The following is a 6231-nucleotide window of genomic DNA, read 5'->3' on the forward strand; positions in this document are numbered from 1 at the left end:
TTTTGAATTACATATTAGTTTTCTATTGCTGCATAATATGATGCCACAAACTTAGAGGCTTCAGACAACCACCATTCATTAGCTCACAATCCTGTGTGTAAGAAATCTAGCACGGAACGTTTGGGTTCTTTCCTCATTATGTCATAAGGCTGAAAACAAAGTTTTGGCTGGGCTGAGTTCTAGTCTAGAAGCTTTGGGGAAATATCTGCCACCAAGCTTATTCAAGTTGTTGGCATAATTCAATTGTTCTAAGTTATAAAACTGAGGTCCCTGCTTCCTTGCTTGCCTGCTGTCATCCACAAACTATTCTCACCTCCAGAGGCTTCTTGAAGTTTTTACTATATGGACCCCGTATCTTGGCAAACAGAGGCTCACTGAATCCTTCTCATGCTTTGAATCTCTAATTTCTCTAAGTCTGAACTCTAGAACTAGATTTAAAGGGCCTGTGTCGTTAAATCAGGCTCACCCAGATGTCTTCCTGTTGGACCTTAACTAATTTTACAGAATCCTTCCACGACAACACCTAGATTAATGTTTGAATGAATAACACCAGAGGCTGGATATCTTGGGAATCATCTTATAATTCTCCCTACCCCAAATTATATTAAGTAGTTTTTTTCTCCCACATTTATTGAGATGACCATGTGATTTTTTTACCTTTACATAAAGCGTAATTAATGTTGTGACTTACACTGATTAGTTTTCAAAGATTAAACTAATGTTGCATTTTTGGAATAAATGCAAAATAGTTCTCACATATTGTACTTCCTATTTGCTTCTAGATTTGATTTGGTAAAATGTTGTTTAAGATTTTACATCAATATTCATGAAGGAAATTGTCCTGTGCTTTTTTTTTTTTTTTGGTAAAGACTTTTTTTTTAACTTACACAATTGAGGAAATGCTGATTATATCACCTGAAATTTTGATTGTTCATTCTTATTTTTTTTCTATTTTCTTAGAGATTTGGGTAACATTGACATTATTTCATACCTAAAGGTTTGGAAGAAGTTACCAGTAAAGTTATATGGATTTGAAGATTTCCTTTAGTGGGTAATTTTTTTTTAAGTATAGATATAGGACAGTTGCAGTTGTTGTTGTTGTTGTTGTTGGTTTGTTTTTACTTTTTGTTTCAGCTTTGTACTTAGAAAATTCTATTTTATTTAAATCTTCTAAAATGCTATGTTACTGATAACTGTTGGCTTTTGTATTAGCTGAAGTTCTCCAGATAAACAGAACCAGTGGGCTATCTCTCCAAATATCTCTCTATATATCTATATTTATATTTATCTATTTATTTATTTGTAAGGAATGACAAGTTGTCTCTTGCAGTCATGGGGGCTCATATGTCTGCAATTTGTGGGGCAAGGTGTGGGCTAGAAATACAGGTAATAGTTGATGCTGCAGTCTTGAGTCCAAAAACTACAGGAAAGTCCAGTAAGCTGGAAACTCAGGCAGGATTTTTATGTTGCAGTTGAGACAGATTGTGTTTTCTTTAGGACATTGTAGTCTTTCTTCTTAAGACTTTCAGCTGATTGGATGAGGCCCACATTCTGGAGAGTAATCTTCTTTATTTAAAGTCCCAGATCAAGTGACCTTATGATAGAAGATCTGAGTGAGCTTGATCTAATAATATGAGCCCTTAAAACTTAGGTCTTTAATGACTGTGCATGTTTTTAATTTTTAAATTTTTTTCTGATCTCCAGTTAGGATATTTTGTGTTAACCTCATAGTTCATTAACTTTTTTTCTGCCTTGAGTCTAATGTCCTGTTAAATTTATCTGTTTATTTCTTAATTTCAGTTGTTTTATTTCTTACTTCTAAAATTTCCATTTTATTATTAATGTAGCTTTCAAAATCTGGTAAAATTCTTATTCTTCTCTTTCTGCATATTTTCCTCTATAGTCTACTATTTATTATCTCCATCACATATACTTTACTTTTTTTTTTTTTACAGCTTATCTTCCATTAAAAGTTATTACAAGATAATGGCTATAATCCCTGTGCTATACAATATATCCTTGTTGTTCATCTATTTTATACATAGTAGTTTGTATCTCTTGAGCCCATACCCCTAATGCGCCCCTCCCTCTTTCTTGCTCCTCTGTGGTAACCACTAGTTTGTTTTCTGTATCTGTGAGAATGTTTCTGTTTTGCTGTATAAGTTCACTTTTTTATATTCCACATATAAATGATGTATTGTTTTTGTCTTTCTCTATGAGACTTATTTCACTAAGCATAATATTCCCTAGGTCCATATATGTTCTACAAATGGCAGAATGCCTTCTTTTTTATGGCTGAGCAATATTACTATATATATTTCTTGGTTTTTTTTAAGAGGGTAGAAGTTACCTTTAATGCTGTGTTTTATGTATCCCTGCCCACCCTCCTCCTCACCCACCACCACTGCAGAGTAGGCACAGGGCCCACCTTCTGGGTATATATATACCACTTCTTATCCATTTGTCTGTTGATGGACACTTGGGTTGCTTCCTTATCTTGGCTATTGTAAACAGTGCTATGGTGAACATTGTGGTGCATGTATCTTTTCAAAATAGTGGGTTTTTTTTCTGGATATATAGCCAGGAGTATAATTGCTGGGTCATATGATAGTTCTATTTTTAGTTTTTTTGAAGAACCTCCATATGGTTCTTTATAGTGCCTTTCCAGTTTACATTCCCACCACCAGTGTACCAGGGTCCTCTTTTCACAACACTCTTTGAAACATTTGTTATTTTTTGACTTTTAATGATAGTCATTGTGACAGGTGTGAGGTGTTATCTCATTACTGTTTTGATTTTCATGTATCTAATAATTTATGATGGTGAGCATCCTTTCATGTGCCTGTTGGCCATATGTGTGTCTTCTTTGGAAAAGTGTCTACTCTGGTCTTTTGTTCATTTTTTGATTTTTTTTTTGACATTGAGTTGTATGAGCCTTTTATATATTTTGGCTATTAACCCCTTGTTAGTCATGTCATTTGCAAATATTTTCCCCCATACTATAGATTGTCTTTTCATTTTGTTGATGGTTTCCTTTGCTGTGCTAAAGCTTTTAAGTTTAATTAGATCCCATTTGTTTATTTTTGCTTTTATTTCCTTTGCCTTAGGAGACTTATCCAGAAAAATGTTGCTGCAGTTTATGTCAAAGAGTGTTCTGCCTATGTTCTCTTCCAGGAGTTTTATGGTTTCCAGTCTTACATTTAGATCTTTAATCCATTTTGACTTTATTTTTGTATATGATGTGAAAGAATGTGCTAATCTCATTGTTTTACATGTAGCTGTCCAGTTTTCCCAGTGTTACTTATTAAAGACTGTCTTTTTAAAAATTGTATATTCTTCCCTACTTTTCGTAGATTAATTGACCATGGTCATGTGGCTTTATTTCTGGTCTCTCTGTTCTGTTCCATTCATCTGTGTGTCTTTCTTTTGTGCAAGTACCATGGCAGTGTTTTGATTATTGTAGCTTTGTACTGTAGTCTGAAGTCTAGGAGGGTAATACCTCAAGCTTTGTTATTTTTTCTCAAGATTGCTTTGGAAATTCTGGGTCTTTTGTGGTTCCATATGAATTTTAAGATTATTTGTTCTAATTTTATGAAAAATGTCATGGATATTTTGATAGGGATTGCATTAAATCTGTAGATTGCTTTGAGTAGTATGGTAATTTTAACAGTACTAAGTCTTCAATCCAAGAGCGTGAGGTATCTTTCCATTTCCGTTTCATTGTATCATCTTCAAATTATCGTGTAGTTTATTTATTTTCTTTCTTCTTCTTCTTCTTCTTTTTTTTTTTTTCCAACATTCTGCCTTTTTCTGGGCCTGGCAATTCGTCCTTAAATCCTTACATTGTGCTTGAAAGATTATAAAGTATATGGATGTTCTCTTCCTGCAGTGTGTTCACACTTTATTGTTAAAGGAAAAAGTAAGGAATATGGGTTGATAACATTAATTAGGGCACATTGTAAGATAGTTCATATTTAGATCTTTAGGGGTATTTTATGAAGCTGCTCACTCACCTACACACAGGTCTTGAACTCTAATAATTATCTTTAACAACCATCTTCCCAGAACTGCAGACTGTCAAAATACTTACTCTGACATTTTTAAACATTCTGATTGACTTTTGGCTTCATGCTTTGTGCAGTTTCACAGCTGAACAATATCTGGAGAAAGGGGCATCAAACAGTTTATAGCACTCTTTTCTCTACAGTTTATAGCTCTATTTTTGGAAAACTGAAAACTCTTCTTTTTTCCCTTAGGATTATTAATATCTCTGTTGTTTTCTCTGTCTCTTAGTAGAGGCCTTTAGTCTTTTTGAAAAGTATTTTCGGAGTCTTTCTTGACACTCAGAATTTTAGGCCAATGACCTATAAGAGAAAATAGTTGATGACTATTTCCTTGTATATTAGTATGTTTATATTTATCCATTGATTATTTTCTTCCTCATGTTATTTTGGCTTGATAATTCTCTAATCATTTCAAGTTTAATTTTAGTGTTTTTTTTAAAGATTTTAGCTGGCTTTTTAAAGCATTTTCTATGAAAACATTGGTCTACTACAAGCTATTCATTTGTATTGAGATGTGGATGCCTGAAGGCCTAAACCTGAATGAAATATATATGAAAATGAATGCATATATTCATCATATATCTTAATGAGATATAATAGGTCTTTCATTGCTGCCATGAAAATGGAAATAAAATGTCAGCCATCTAAAAATTAGTAATATTGCTACTTAAAATGTATATTTCATTTGAGTATTAGTGTATATCCTTAAAATTGGTCCTGTGTGCAAGTACTTTGCAAGATTCCATTTATCTTAAAGCAAATAACCCAAGAAGGGTTCATGAGAGATTCTTTTTTGTGGCAGTGAAAAAAACATGTTTAGAAAAATAAAGTCTGAGGCAAAGAATGGTTCAAGTGTCAGTGCAGAATAAAATGTAATTGGGGCTACTTGCTCAATATTAGTTAAATTCTACCTTGGTTAAATTTTGTTATTGAAAGAAATTATATTTTATTCTAATTAAAAAAATTATAATCTTATTCTCTCTCTCCAAATTAATACATTTTTACTTTTTATAGTGAAATCATAGAATTTTATTATCCAACTGCCATTATTATAAAATTAAAAGTAAATAATTTTCATTTTAAAAAATAAACAGTAGAGAAAATAGAATTAGATGCCTTACTCTCTTTGACAAAGTTTTATTTCCCTCCCCTCAATGAAAAGAGTAGTTCATAGTTCATGCACAGTGGTATTATTTAGTGTCTGATTTTATGTGGATTATTTTGTAATTCAGCTTCCTAACTTATTATTAAATCAAGACAGCATACAAAGAGATAAAGGATTATTTCACTACTTTTTAAAGTATGGACTTAAAGAAAGACACACAGTTTTTATTATTCATTCATTTTATAACTGGAATTCTGCATTTCTTCTCCCAAAAACCTAAAAATAAGGAATATATATTCACTACTTCAAACAAATAATCTTTTAAAATTATCTGTGCATTCTCAGGGAATAATCATAAGGTCTAGAACATATAAGAGATATAAGTCGTAGTACATCTTTTATAGTATGTGATAAAAACTACAAGAGGTGAGTGATGGAAAAGATGAAAAAAACAAACAAATTAGGTTGTTCAAGAATAACTGTTTAGAAAGAAGACTTAAAGGAATGGAAAGATATTCCATGCTCTTGGATTGGAAGAATCAATATTGTTAAAATGGCCATACTGCCCAAGGCAGTCTACAGATTTGCAGATACTGACTGGTATATATAAAACAGATAAACAAGTTTATACTGTGTAGCACAGGGAAATATATTCTATATCTTGTAGTAGCTTACGGTGAAAAAGAATATGAAAACGAATATGTATTTTCATGTATGGCTAAAGCATTGTGCTGTTCACCAGAATTTGACACAACATTGTAAACTGACTATACGTCAATTAAAAAAAAAAGTAAAAAAAAAAGAATGATTGTTTAGGAAGTAATCTTTAATCTGGGCTTTATAGAATGTGTAGGTGTTTAAGTTATTCAGTTAAAGAGTCAGTAAGAAAAAGGAAATATACAGAAAAGAACACTTGACATCTAAGCATGGTTTAATTTAAATGTTGAATATAAATGAAGAAATATTGTTATATAAAACTAGAAAAAATGGATTGAGAGATAAGGTTATGGAAAGTCCTGACTGCCAGACAAGAGATAATACAGGCTGGAGAAAAGAAACAGT

This window comes from Vicugna pacos, chromosome 1, assembly GCF_048564905.1.
Source record: "Vicugna pacos chromosome 1, VicPac4, whole genome shotgun sequence".
In the NCBI taxonomy this organism is placed as follows: domain Eukaryota; kingdom Metazoa; phylum Chordata; class Mammalia; order Artiodactyla; family Camelidae; genus Vicugna; species Vicugna pacos.